We start from the raw sequence: 15,040 nt of genomic DNA on the forward strand, positions 1-15,040 counted from the left end.
AAACCCTGTCATATCACCTCTTTCTATTAGCTCAAGAACCCCAATTAATTTTGTAAAGAAGCTATAATACCATTCTTCACTGTCTAACTTAAGACATGGCATCCCTCTGTATTATAAGTTGTATTACCCTGGCAACAAACACTACTGATCAAAAATAATTAATTTAATAGAAATATGTCTTGAAAGTGAATATAAACTAAAGCTATGTATTTACCATTTATTTAAAGTAAAAAAACCTGTCTATTACACTGTTTTGTTAAGTTCCAGACACAACTGTATAGCTACAATAATACATACTGTTCTCTATTTTACCAGACTCCCTCGGGCTCTCTCATCACCACTATCCTTAGCCTGCTATTCCGCTTCTCAGCTTTGACAGTTCTGGACTGCTGCTTGGCCCTCAGCTTCACATGTCTGTCTCTACAATTCTATGTTTTTTCTTCTTCAGCCTCTCCCAGGAACCTGATCTTCCTGATGCTGGAAGCACAGAGAGAATGATACTTTGAGGGCCTGACCTATGGGTTATTGGACCCCACTTCTCTCTATTACTTGCACACGTCAGAAGCTTGACCTTTGACTACTTTTCCTTTTCTGTTCTCTCACTTCCTAGAGATTAAACAATTTTATTACACCTTTTACCTATCCAAAACAAATTCCACTGCTATTATAATTAAACATATCAACCAACTGGGATAGGAGAGGCTCTTGCATGGAATGAAATAATTGACCTATTCAGATACTGTGCCTCCTAGTCTTGTTCACCTTTGGGGGCTTCAAAGCTTCCCACCACACCCTGCGTTGCAGCATGTCCTCCCATACAATTTTTACTCCTGGGAAAAGTTCGAGGATCTGCCCCCAAGTCCCTCTTAGCTTTGATCAGTAGCATCCTTCTACTTCATACTCTTGGATTTCTCATTCAAGGAACAATTTTATTTTGATAAAGCTATGCCTATGGAATGTGCAATATTTCTGTTCAGCATTTGAGAAATTTAGTACAATGCTTCAACGTGCAGAGATGCAGGAAGTAGTTTACAGCAAGTAGTGCATTACTCAGAGAACTTTTTGTTTGCGGGCAGGGCGAATTTGGATGGTTGTGTTAACCTGATGGACACCTTTCAAGCCATTGCTTAAGAACTTGGGGTAGCCCTAGTGAAGGAAAAAAACAGAGGGACCTTCCACTATACTAATCTTCCTGGGGATTTAGATAGACACACTGGCAGGTATATTGCGACTCTCTAAGGATAAGATTCAGGAGCTACTGGGCTTAATTAGGAGAGGTAGAGGGGCCTATGACAGGCAGGGCCTTGCTGGTCGCGTTGGGGCACCCCCGTCAGTCCAGTATGTGGGTGGCCCGCTCCGCCGCTCAGTCACAGACTTTCCCTTTAAGCGGGTGATCTCTGCCAAGTGTGGGTGACCCTGTCCAGGGGCCAGGCCAAACGGGTGGTCCATGGATTCTGAGCGGCAAAACAGTCTGTGGGATTAGCCCCCTGGCCAGGGCGAAGCAGCAAGCAGGCTGCAACCCCAGGGCAGGGCAGGGCAAGGTAAGCAAACAATCAGTCTATAGACCTCATGTCTCTCAGGGCTGGAGAAAAGTTTAGGCAGCTTCCTCAGTGGGCAGGGGCTCGGCTTCCACGGCGGTCTCCGTGGCCAGCGGGTCATCTGGCAGGTAGTCCAGGTCCCCAGGCTTTACCGCCAGGGGCAATACAGGTACCCCTGCAGGAGCCAGGGAAGTGCTCCCTTTCTCCCCCCTCCCCTCCCTTGATTGGCCTGGGCTGCCTCCTTTTATGTGAGTTCTCCACTTGGAGCATGTGCAGCAGGGAAGAGGAGATGTGGCCTCCTGGGCCCACAATGAGTGGTTTGCCCCTGGCAGCCCACTGCAGGGCTGGTACACCCCGTCACACACCCTTGCCCTCAAGTCTGGACCAGATGGCAGTCCCCGTTTACCCCCTTCCCCTCCTACCTGGGAAAAGAAGTCTGCATTTGCATGGACTCAGCCCGGGCAGTGAAGTACCTCAAAATTGTAGGGTTGGAGGGCAAAGTATCACCTCATAATCCTGGAATTAGTGTCTTTCATAGAAAGGCGCCATCGGAGGGATGCATGATCTGTGATGAGCTGGAAGTGGTTCCCAAGGAGGTAGTATTGTAGTGCTTCAATGGCCCATTTCACAGCCAGTGCCTCTTTCTCAATCGTTGAGTACCTGGTCTCGCGAGGGAATAACTTCCTACTCAGATAAAGCACCAGGTGTTACTCTCCATGATGCTCTTGCGATAGGATGGCTCTCAGGCCTACCTCTGAAGCGTCAGTCTGGAGTATAAACCTTTTTGCAAAATCTGGGTGAAAAAGAACCAGCTCCTGACTTAACCGTGACTGCAAGGCGTTGGAAGCATACTTGCAGTCCCGGGACCACTGTACCCTCTTAGGTTGGGAATTTTTTATCAGGTCTGTTAGGGGTGCTGCTAATATGGCAAACTCCAGGACAAAGCACCTGTAGTAGCCGGCCAGGCCTAGAAACTGTCTCATCTGCCTCTTGGTCGTGGGGTTTGGACAGTCCTTCAGGGCTTGGACCTTATCCACGAGTGGGCGCAGCTGTCCCCACCCCATCGTGTACCCCAGATACGTTAGCTCCTTTTGCCCTAGGTGACACTTGGAGGGCTTGGCCGTCAACCCAGCTTCTCCAAGGGCTTGCAGCACATCAGTGAGGTGTCCAAGATGGTCCTCCCAGTTGGTACTGTATATCACTATATCGTCAGTATAGGTGGTCGCATATTGCTCATGTGGCCGCAGTAACTGGTCCATAAATCTCTGAAAGGCCGCAGCAGCCCCATGTAGCCCTAATGGCATGGTCGTCAATTGGAAGAGGCCGAATGGTGTGTCAAAAGCTGACTTCCACCGGGATGCTGGGGGATTTTCCAGTATCCTTTTGTGAGATCAAAAGTAGATATGAACTTGGCATTCCCCAACCATTCCAGTAACTCATCTACCCGTGGCATAGGGTATGCATGAAACCTGGAGATCACATTTACTTTCTGAAAATCTATGCAGAACCTCATGGATCTGTCTCGCTTGGGTACAAGGACAATAGGACTCCTCCACTCACTATGGGATTTCTCCACAACCCCCAAGGCTAGCATCAGCTCAAGTTCTTCCTTTACGATCCCCCACATCTTCCGGGGCAACCGTCAGTGATGATCCCCCACTTTCTGTCCTGGGCTGGTGGCTATGTGATGGTATGCCATCTTAGTCTGCAGGGTGACAGAACGGTTGACAAAGACAGGATCAGTTGTTGTAGTTGTTGCCGTCTTTCTTCATTGGGCTCCTGCCCCATGTCAATCGTCATTGCGTCAGGGAGGCTCAAAGCGTCTGGCCCTAATTCTGGGTCAGTTAGGTAAGGAGCAATTAGCATGCCCTCCTGGGCTTTCAAGGCCTTTAGGAGGTTGACGTGGTACACCCACGTCTCGTGCCACCATCTGGGCAACTGGACCTCGTAATCTACTAGTCCCACCCTTCAGACTACTTCAAACGGTCCCTGCCATTTGGCTAACAGTTTGGACTCAGATGATGGGAGTAGCAACAAGACACGATCATCAGGTTTGAAGGTCCGCAGATGGGCACCCTGATTGTACCTCTGCTCCTGAGTCTGTTGTGCTTTCATTAGGTTCTCATGGGCAAACACTCCGAGCCTCTTAAGGCACTCTCACAGTTGTAATATATAGGGAACAGACCCAGTAACCCAGGTTGCCTTCCGTACAATAGTTAAAATGGGGAGAACCCCGTGGACGCTTGGGATACCTCCCATATTGCAAACAGCAAGGCAGGTAACAGTTTATCCCAATGTTGTGGATCATCCTCTACAAGTTTACAGAGCATCAATTTCAAGGTCCCATTAAATCTCTCAACTAAGCCGTCAGTCTGGGGATGGTAGACGGAAGTCTTCGGGGCCCGGCTGTTTAGCTTGCATAGCTCTGCTACTAGTCAGGATGAAAAGTTGGCACCCCAGCCTGTTAGAATCGCTTTTTGTATCCCGACTCAAACATTTCTAAGAGTTCCTTTGCTATGGCGGCTGCCATCATTGAACGCAAGGAGACCATCTTGGGATATCGTGTTGCATAGTCTACCACCACCAATGTGTAGCAGAACCCTGAACTACTCTTCTCTAAGGGCCCAATTAGGTCCATGCCTATCCTCTCAAATGGCACTCCTACCACTGGGAGGGGAATAAGGGGTGCCTTGGGTATCCCTTTGGGACTGGTGCACTGACACTCCGGGCAGAAAGCACAAGAGTCACTTACTTCTTTATGGATGCCAGAAAAACCTAAGGGCCACCTGGCGTAGGGTCTTCTCTCACTCAAGGTGTCCATCCCAGGGCACCAAGTGTGCCAGCCACAGCAAGTCCTGCCAGAACTTACATGGCACCAGCAGTTGTTGGATCACTTCTTGGGTTTGTGGGTCCTTGGTCATCTGATATAGGCGCTCATTGTGGTCCTCAAAGCGGGGCCCTTGGGGTGGCTGTGGGTTGGCGTCCCTTCCTCCTCGGTTGGGGTCAATTGCTCCCATGCACGACTCAGTGAGAGGTCCTCCCTTTGCTCACTCAGGAAGTCCCCGTAAGTTACCAGCCATTCACACAGGACATGGTCCAGAGTCCTCAGAGGGGCCAGAGAGGGGGGGGAACTCATCCTGTCCCTCTTCTTCCTGCTTGCCCAGGAGTCCCCTTGCTCGTGATCTTTCGTTTGTTTCCGCCGGCGGCCAGTTCCCCCATTCTTGCATGACTTCCCCAAACCAGCGCCAGTCACGACCTAGAACTGCGAGGTATGCTAGTTTTTTGTCCAGGGTGGCCCACCACATCTCCTGGCACCCGCCCACCTTCAGTTTAATCTTGGTGGAAGGGTAGGGTTGTACCTCCCCATGGATACACTGGAGGTATATAGGAGCCTTTGTCCAGTCTAGTGACTTCACCAGATCAGCCCATACAAGGCTGCAACCCGAGTCAATAAGACCAGCTACTAGGGTGCCATTGACCTGTATAGAGATGAGCAGTTTCAGGGAGCCCCTTTGCTGGGCCCGAGAACCTGCTACCCAGACCTGGCCATAATTACAGTCCACGAAAGAGCAGTCACGTCAGAAGTGCCCCACCTAGCCGCACTCATAACATCAACCTTTCAATGCATCTGCCTCTGAGTTGAGCAGTGCCAGCACAGGCCCACTGGCAGGGACCTCTTTCCCACAGGGTTGCCCACTAGGTCTCCACGTAACTCCGGGATGGGAAGTCAGCCCTCATGACCCCAGTCTGAGGTCCTCCTTTTTCTGGTTTGTGCGGTTTTTCTCTTGGGTCCCTCCTGCGGTCCCTGGGGCTCTCTGGTTTAGGAGTTAGAAGTCGGGGCCCTTTTCCAACCAAGTAAATTTCCATCATGGACACCGCCTCAGTGAGAGCCCTTGGCCGATGTCTGCGAACCCATTCCTTCCCCCCAGGGGAAGGATCTCTGTAAACTGCTCCAGTATGATAGCCTCCGCCACTTGAGGCCCAATCAACTTCTTGGGTTCCAACCACTTCCAGCAGTAATCCCAGAGTTGCTGAGCCACCACTCAAGGCCGTGCCCCTGGGAAATACCTCTGCCTTCAAAACCACTGGTGGAATGTTTCGGGGCTCACCCCAGTTTGGTCTAAGATGGTGGCCTTCACTTTGGCATAGTCAAGAGTTTCTGTAAGGTCTACGTTCCGGTAAGCGGTTTACGCAGATTCGGTTAGGTATGGGGTCACTAGGGTAGCCCAGTGTTCTGGGGGCCAACAGGACGCCGTGGCAACCCATTTGAATGTGACCAAGGAGGCCTGTGGGTCATCCCCGGGTCCCCTTTTGGCCAGCCTCACCGGTAACCCAGTGAGAGTGTTCTCCAAGCCCTGGCTCCCTGCAACAGGTCCAGATGGTCCCCACGGCTGCAGGAGCACCGCCATCTGCTGAACTAGCCATTCTTGCTAGCTCCCTAATCAGCTGCTGCTCCTCTTGGTGCTAGGACATGTGTTGCTGTTGTCAGGCAGCCATTTGCTGTAGTAGCTGGGCTTGTTGTTGTTGTTGCTGGGTAGCCTGCTGCAGCTGGATTTCTAGCATCCATTTTAATATCTGGTCTGTGTCCATGGTGTTCTCACATGTAGCTCTCCTTGAATTAGTCCTCTTAGCAGGACCTGACCGTTGCCCACATTCTCCACCACTTGTGATGTGCAGGGCCTTGCTGGTCGAGCTTGGTCAAGTCAAGTTCAGTATGGTCAGATCAGTATGGGGGTGACCCACTCTGCCACTCGGTAGTAGGCTTTCCCGTTAAGCAGGTGATCTCTGCCAAGTCTGGCCTAGCCCCCGGACAGGGTCACCTAAATGGGTGGTCCATGGATTCTGAGTGGCAAAACAATCAATCAGTCTGTTGGATTAGCGCCCTGGTCAGAGTGAAGCAACAAGCAGGCTGCAGCCCCTGGGCAGGGCAAGGTAAGCAAACAATCAGTCAGTCTATTTACCTCATGTCTCTCAGGGCTGGAGCTAAGTTTAGGCAGCTTCCTTAGTGGGTGGCGGCTCGGCTTCCATGGTGGTCTCCACAGCCAGCAGGTCCTCTGACAGGTAGTCCAGGTCCCCGGGCTTTACCACCAGGGGCGCTACAGGTACTCCTGCAGGAGCCAGCAGTGTGCACCCTTCCTCCCCCACCCCACCCTTTACTGGCTTGGGATGCCTCCTTCTATCTGAGTTCTCCACTTAGAGCATGTGCAGCAGGGAAGAAGGGGGTGGCCTCCTGGCCCCACAATGATTGGTCCGCTACTGGTGGCCCAGTGCGGGGGTGGTACACCCCGTCACAGGTCCCAAAAAGTAATACTCTGAGCCGCAATCTATTATTGGGCATGCTAACTTTGCCTGAGGTGTGGTAGTCCCAGGGCAGGCATTCTGTGCCTGGGTTGCAGCGGCCACCACAGGCATAGTAACGGGGCTGTCCCTAGCTATTCTGGGGCCCTATGCAGCCCCCCCACAGGCGGTGTGGGGCCCCAGACCTCTGTGGGGGGGGCGGGGCTGGCTTGAGAGGCAGGGGGGAACTGCCCCTCAGCACCCACCGGCGGTGCAGCTGGGACCGGGTCACTGCACTTCCCACTGCCGGTGAGTGCAGGCCCAGCCCTGCTGCAGTCCTCAGGGGCAGGAAGAGGCGGGGCTGGGACGGAGCAGGGGCAGGAAAGGGCAGGGGCGGAGCAAGGCAGGGGCGGAGTGGGGACAGGGCTGGGACATAGCAGGAGCAGGGGCAGGGGCCATGGGGAAGAGGCAGGGCAGGGGCTGGAGCAGCAGGCAGCCTATGCAGCTGCATACTTTGCATATGGGTAAGGATGGCCCTGCATAGTAAGATCTCACCATTTTATATGAATTACTGGAGAAATGAAGAATTTGGGAGTATGGGAACTGTTTCTGAGTCATTTTAATGGAGTGCCATTATGGAGAGAAGAATCACCAGACCTTCAGATCACAGAAGGTTAGTGAGGGCATTTCTACAATGTTTAAACTTTAAACATCTGTTTCTCTTCCAAGCACATGCCACGGGTTGATAGCTGGGTTTAAGTGGTGAAGCAGTCCTGAGCTGGCATGGGAGGAGGGCTATGTTATGGGATCAGCTGATGCCCCTTCTATACACTGTGGAAGCATATGAGCAAGCACCTGATAGAACTATAACTCAGCTTGAGGAAAATGATTTTGGAATGTGTAAAAGGGTAGACCTAACAATCAAAGCTAAGAGGGACTTGGGGCAGATCCTGGAACTTTTCCAGTTGTAAATATGGTGTGGTCGGACCTGTTGCAACACAGGGTGTGGTGGGCAGCTGTGAAGCCCACACAGGTCAACAAGGCACCAGAATTACTCAGAAAGGATGGGATCCACCTGTCTGACTTGAGAGCTGACACTTTTTGGCAAATATTAAAGGGGCATTAGGAGATGTCTGGGAACACAGCTAGGTATGAGTGGGGTAAGGCAACCAAGCTAACTGCTGGTACCTCTTTGTAATGGCTGTCCAGTGCAGGTACTCCATAAGAAAGGGATACAGGGACCAAATAAAATTGATTGATAAAGGATTTAAAGCAGGGGAGGGCAAACTATGGCCCATGGGCCAGATCCAAACCATCAGGGCCTTCAATCCAGCCCACAGGATTGCCAGCCCCATGGTGCAGCGGGACTAAGACAGGCTCCCTGCCTGCCCTGGTCCACACCACTCCCAAAAGCAGCCAGCCCCACATCCCTGAGGCCCCAGGGGGAGAGAGGGGGCAGAGGGCTCCATGCGCTGCCCTCGCCTGCAGGCACCACCCCCTGCAGCTCCCACTGGCCGGGAACAGGGAACCGCAGCCAATGGGAGCATCAGGGGTAGTATCTGCAGGCAAGGGCAGCACGCAACGGAGCTGCCTGCCCTGCCCTGCCCCACCCCACCTCCAGGAGCCACTGCCGGACATGCTGGCCACTTCTGGGAGCAGCGTGGGGCCAGGCCAGGCCAGGCCAGGCAGGGAGCCTGCCTTAGCCTTGCTGTGCACCACTGCCACCCCAGACCCACTCGCACCCCGCACCCCTCCTGAAACCCCAACCCCCTGCCCTAAACCCCCTAACCCCCTGCCTTGAGTCCCTGCCACACCCCTCCTGCACCCCAGCCTCCTGCCCTGAGCCCCCTCCTGTACCCCACACCCCTCCCACACCCTGCACCCCAACCCCCTGCCCTAAGCCCCCTAACCCCTGCCTTGTGCCCCTGCCACACCCCTCCTGCACCCCAACCCCCTGCCCTGAGCCCACTCCTGCACCCCGCATCCCTCCTGCACCCGAGCCCCCTCATGTACCCTGCACCCCTTGCCTGCACCTCTACCACACCCCACACTCCCTCCCACACCCCAACCCCGTCCCGGCCCTACATTCATGGCCCTACATACAATTTCCCCACCCAGATGTGGCCCTCAGGCCAAAACGTTTGCCCACCCCTGATTTAAAGGAAGTAATTAAACCACATCCAGTGTCTGCTGACCTTCTAGCATAGCCAGACAGTATCCAATTGTTTGGTTTTTTTGTGATATCTTACATTCTGTGACAAACTGAGGACAACTAAGATAGTTTGAAGATTTTTTTAACAAGCATTATTTAATTTAAATATTTTTAGTTATTGGTTCAAGTAACTTCTGTAAATGTGTGTATAACTATAACAGGAAGTGCTTTGCTGAAAGGTTTTGGAACTTCCTGTCACAATTTTGTAGAGGAATGTTTCTCCTTAATTTCTGAAAACGTCAATTCAGGTAGACTTATATGAATATATCTGGTCTTTCAGCCTAATGCAATCCTGGCCTCTGATTGCTGATCCTATGCCTGGATAGTAATAATATCCACCAACTTTTTCAAACTGGTTTGGGGCCTGATTTTGCAGGGGATTGAACGCCCCAGGCATGCTGGGAGGCATGATTCCCAGCACAAGTAGACAGAATCGCCTGCATCCAAGCCCGCCCAACCTCCTGGGTCCGAGCTTGAGCGGCCAGTGCTGCAACATCCACACTGCTAACTTCAGTGTGTTATCTCGAGCTGAGTTACTGCGAGTTTGTCTACCTGTGCTGGGAATCTCACCTCTCAAATGCAGTATAGACAAACCGCACCGAGTTCTGGGCTTCAATTTGTTAAGAAAGTTTTTCCATATCATGTTTTTAAAAAGGCAGAAGGGGGAGGGGTTCTGCCCTCTCTTAAAAACAAACAAAAACATTTGCATGGAAACTGGAACTTTGTTTTATGCATTCATCTCCTCCAAATGCTTACTTCTCACTTGCAATAATATTTCTGTATTTGTTTATGACATCACAATCATCCCTGTAACAAATAAACTGACAAAAATAATGGATTATGATTTTAGGTAGGGAAGAAGTAGCCAGAGCAAATTAAGAATCAAGTACCTTGTTTTTGTCACAAAATACAGAACATTCAGGGTAGAAAAATGCAAAAAATATGGGACAGAAACAGCATTTGCCAAAAAAGTGGCAATGGATATTTCTTTGAAAAGAAAAAAGAAAAATACTGTAGATGGCCTGGTAACATAGCAGCATCACACTGCACTGCCATATGGGATTTTTAGGTTTGTAAACAACCTTTGGATTGCTTCTTTAATGGTCAGTGAAAAATAGGCATGTCATGAGATGAAATAAGGAAATTGACCAACTGTTTAAGTAAACAAATGCCTAATTTGGAGAGCTTTCTACTTAGGAAGCAAGTGTTATGGTACTTATAGCAGTCATTATGGGTTGAGGTGATGCATGATACTGAGCAGGGAAGCTAAGGATGCTCCACATTTTCCAGGATTGGGCCAAAATTGTGGATAATAAATAGCCCCAAAATCCCGACTGAATTGTGTCCAAGTAAGAAACCTGAATCTTTGGCCATCAAAAAACAGGAAAAAAAATTATGAAGAACTTGTATTTGTTTTTTTATTTCTTTATTTCCACTTTTTCCTTTAATTGTTCCTTTTCCTTCAGTTAGTTAATTGCCCTCAAAGCAATCCAATTAACTCAATTCATACTAGTTCAGAGCTAAGGATCATAAATCTGTTTGCAAACTGACACATATGGCTCGCAGGACACTCCATCAACAAGACAAGTGTATTATTGCTTTGGAAAAGGCAGCTGTTAGTCAAGCAGATTCACCACACAAAACCATTCAAGCAAATCTGATATCTAAAGCAAAATGAAAATGGGGCTTTTCTAACAACTTGATGAAGTATTTCTGCAAGACTGTCACTGAGTCTTGTTTGGTCTGGTCAACTGCTCCAATGGCTGGTCAGCAAAAGATTTTTTGTTTTAATTTTATTTTTAAACATGAGTACACACTTATATTTATATATCTAGATTTTAAAAGACAAAAAGACACCTATCCAAGGTACTAGGTGCCCTAACACCTTCATTATATACACAATATAGTTGAATCCCAGTAGCACTGGAATAATCATTCCAACTAGAACTCAGCCAGCTAGACACGTACAAAAACCCCTTCCCACCCTTTACTGTTATGGGAAGCATACCCTTAGCTGTTTCCAAACATTCTATCAAACAGATGTCCTTTACAGTATCTAGGCTATTTTGGACCAAGTTCCAGAGTCTGGAGCCCTCACAGAGAATGCACTGTCAGCTGCCCTCTTTCTTTTATAATGAGAGACGCCCAGTTCAGGAACTCCTGCTGTCTGCAGTTTGGTAGTATGACTCAGGGAAAGAAACAATCCACCAAATAGGCCAGTCCCAAGACATATATGACCTGTAAAGCCACATATAACACCTCAAACTCCACCCAGAGATCAAAAGACAGCCAATATAGATCCAGAACACTGACATCATATGCTCCCTGCTAGATGTCCCATTCAATAAGCAAGCCACAGCATTCTCCACTAGCTTCAGTCTCCAGATGGTTTTGAGGTATACCCCATTGAAAAGTGCACTGCAATTGCATAATAGGGAGGTAAAAGTATGGGTATCAATAGCAAGGTCTGCATCCAAAAGGAGAATTCGCAATCTCCTAGCCAGATAAATATGGTAGAAAGCTAACTGGGTTACTTCTGTTTTACGATCGCCAAACAGTTGTGGGGCCTAAAATCACCTCTAAATTGTGAAGCCTAGTAACTAACGGCACACATACTTCCTCAATAAAAATAACTGATATTACCTTTGGCATTTCCACACACCTTTAAAAATAAAAATAATTTATATATTTTTAAAGAAAACCCTATTTTATAGTCATTTTATAGCAATAAACCACTTTTATTTCAATTTTAAGTGTAAGTTATCCTGAAACAGGGAAAAGTACAGCAGAACTCTGATTATCTGATCTAACTGGGCACAGGACCACATCAGATCATCAAAAATTCAGATAATCAGGAGAATGGGCGGGACTCTGGCTGTTAGCCCCCCGGGGGCGGCGGGGCTGACAGCCCAAGCCCCGTCATCCAGAAAGACAGATAATGAAGGCCTGGATAAATGGCATTTTATTGTATTCTAATTATTCACATTTTCTATTAAGCAAAATCAGTTAAAATTCTCAGAATAAGTTTGATTTCATCCACACAAATTTATCATCTATTAAATTATACATCAACTTGAAATCAAGATGATTTTTAAACAATAAGTTAATTAAGACCTTAACGTACTTGCCCTTAGTCCATATACCAACTTGCCCTTAGTCAAGTTTCACAATCAGATTTCATTTTGTTCAAAAACCTTTGTTTCTCACCTGTTGCTGCACGAAAGACTCACCCAAACAAAAGGGGAAACTGACTGATAACCCATGAAAGATTATGAAATTGACTATTCTCGATGTAAGCAGAGTCAGGATGAGCCCCACCCTGACATCTGGTGGTAAATTATGGGGAGTGCAGAACAAAGTTTAAAGTGTTGCATTGGTATTTCGGTTATTTGCATGGGCACTCCCACCCCACTTAGCATACCGCAAAGCAGCATGGGATAGTTATTTTCACATCTGTGAGAGCCCCAATTTTGTTGTTATTGGGGCAGGAGGAATGAAATGTTGTCACCCTGATTGGGTAAATGGGGAACTACAAAATTGTCTTGTGATGGGGGATTTCATTGTCAGCTGGATAGCGCTTGCTAGATGGGGCACATGAGTTCCAAAACCCATTGAAAGGAGAGAGGCTGGGGATAGAGATCTGTACTTGGTGGTGCAGGCTTCTTGTGTGAGCCAGAAGCACCAGTCCCACTGGTGCCTCTCTCCACTGTGGAATGTCAGAGTTAATTTTTGATTCCCTTAAGAATCTAGATACAGGTTACTGAGCTGAACTCACTGGTACTGGGGCTCCCCTACTAAGAGCTGAAATCACTGAAGAGCTGGACTTGCTGAGCTGAGAGCACTAAGTACTGTGCTTATGAGTGGGGGAGCCTGAAGCAATACCGTGGAGCAGAGCAGCTGGCAGAGCGGAGTGGAGCAGTTTGTGCAGCCACTGGGTGAGTGGAGCCAAGCAGCTCGTGAGGACGGCTGGAGTGGCTCACAGGACAGCTGGTGGACCAGAGCAGCTGGCAGAGCGGAGCAGCCCACAGAGCAAGCGGAGCTGAGCTGTTTGCGGGGACGACTAGTGGAAGCAGAACCCCACGAAGAGGCAGGGCAGTTGGCCCCGAACCCACGTAAGGTGCCCCTTTCTACCCAGGCTGGGGAGGGGGACCTCTGCAGAGAGACTCTTGAACTCTGGGGCTGCACTGACCCCAAGACAGAGACTTTTGGATTGTGGGACTTTTGGGACTGTGGGTGATTTGGGGGTTGCTGGACTCAAGGGCCCAGAGAGAAGGGCATGGCCCAATTTGCTGGTGTGGGTCTTTGCTCACGGTTTGACCTATGAACTCTAGCTGAGGTATTTTCCCAATTTAATGCTTCTTGTTTATCATGTAATTAAACCTTTTCTGCTACACCAAGACTCTGTGCTTGCGAGAGGGGAAGTATTGCCTCCTCGAGGCGCCCAGGGGTGTGTGTAAGATTTTCCCAGGTCACTGGGTGGGGGCTCGAGCTGGTTTGCATTATGTTGTGGGGAAGGGACCCCTATGTATTGAACCCGGCCCTTGCTGCTATTGTTTCGGCCCGGCAGAAGGGTTACATCAAAATGTTGAGAAACACATAAAGCAAACAACCTAAAACAGAGAATTTTTTTCTTTCATCTCTCAGTTATAATAATCGTAGATATAATTTATCAGAGCAGTGGATAAAATATTTTCACACACACATGCATATAGATTTTTAAGGCCCTGATCCAATTTCTATTAAAGTCAGAGGAAAGACTACTATCAAATTCAATGGTATTGGATCAAGTTCTTAAAGAAACACAGATGGTATTTTACTATACATCTCCATTTATTTCTAGCATTTCTGCTTTATTTCTTATGTGCTGGATGTAAAGCAAAGCAACATAACAGGTTCCCTTTAATATCAGTTTCCCGCATACCCTCAAAAATATCAACTGCATTCACAGGATGAAAAAGATGTGAAATTTTAAGCATCTGCAAGTATTTCCATTCCAAGAAGTATAATGATAAAGGGGTAAAACCTGACCTCTGCACTAAGGCTTTCTACTGGGTACTGGGGAGACAAGTTTCTGACACACATTCATAGATTGCAGAACACCAGCATGGCTGCTCAGTGACTACTAATGTAATCAGAGGACTGAAATGGCATTCTGTCTGTCCATCTAAGGTACTTATCACTATGTCATACAAGAACTTCCAGCCCACAACCCTTTTCTCAAGTTTTATTTAGTGAATTCACATAGTGGTGGGTCAACTGGGCATACTCGTCCTGCTTCTCCACCAGCCTGTCTCTGCCAATAAAATCCCCTCTATAGTGGCACAGAGAAAGATGCCATGCAACAGAGTTCTGTAGGATGATGGAGAACAGCTATTCTTTGTGGTGACTCTGTAGGGCTAGTCAGAAAGCTCTCCAAGTTGTACATCTGTCATCCAATGAAACTAAAAGACAGCATGTTTAAAACAAATAAGAGGAAGTATTTTTTCACACAACACTCAGGCCATGTCTACACTACTCGCCAGATCCGCAGGTACTAATCAATCTATCAGGGATCGATTTATCGTGTCTCATCTAGATGCGATAAATCAATCCCCAAATCGATGCCCAAACTCCACCTTGGCAGGAGGAGTAAGCAGAGTCGACAGGGGAGCCGCGGCGGGCGACTTGCCGCCGGGAGGACAGCCAGGTAAGTCGAACTAAGATACTTCAACTTCAGCTACGCAAATAGCGTTGCGTATCTTACATCGATCCCCCGCCCCAGTTTAGACCAGCCCTCAGTCAACATGTGAAACTCATTGCTGGGGATGTTGTGAAGTCCAAAAGTATAACTGGATTAAAAAATAATTAAGTTCATGGAGGATAGGTGCATCAATGGCTATGACTCAAGATGGTCAAAGATGCAACCCCATGTTTCAGGTGTCCCTAAACCTCCAACTGCCGGAAGCTGGAACTGGACAACAGGATGGATCACTTGAAACTGCCTTGTTCTGTTCTTTCCCCCTGAAGCATCTGG

The 15,040-nt window shown here is 48.6% G+C and overlaps 1 protein-coding gene across 7 annotated transcripts in view; it reads right to left on the minus strand.

Moving 5' to 3' along the window:
* The window catches only part of SYT14 (synaptotagmin 14), a 215,603-nt gene that overhangs the window by 162,044 nt on the left and 38,519 nt on the right, over positions 1–15,040 (minus strand). For 2 of the 7 annotated variants that reach the window (XM_045011360.1, XM_045011362.1), the window contains exon 3: positions 298–477. The exons of the other annotated variants lie outside the window; for them this stretch is intronic. The gene's annotated coding sequence lies outside the window, so the exon portion shown is untranslated. The remainder of the gene's footprint in view (positions 1–297; positions 478–15,040) is intronic. 7 annotated transcript variants of the gene reach the window in all.

Source organism: Mauremys mutica, chromosome 3 (assembly GCF_020497125.1).
Source record: "Mauremys mutica isolate MM-2020 ecotype Southern chromosome 3, ASM2049712v1, whole genome shotgun sequence".
Taxonomy (NCBI): Eukaryota; Metazoa; Chordata; order Testudines; family Geoemydidae; genus Mauremys; species Mauremys mutica.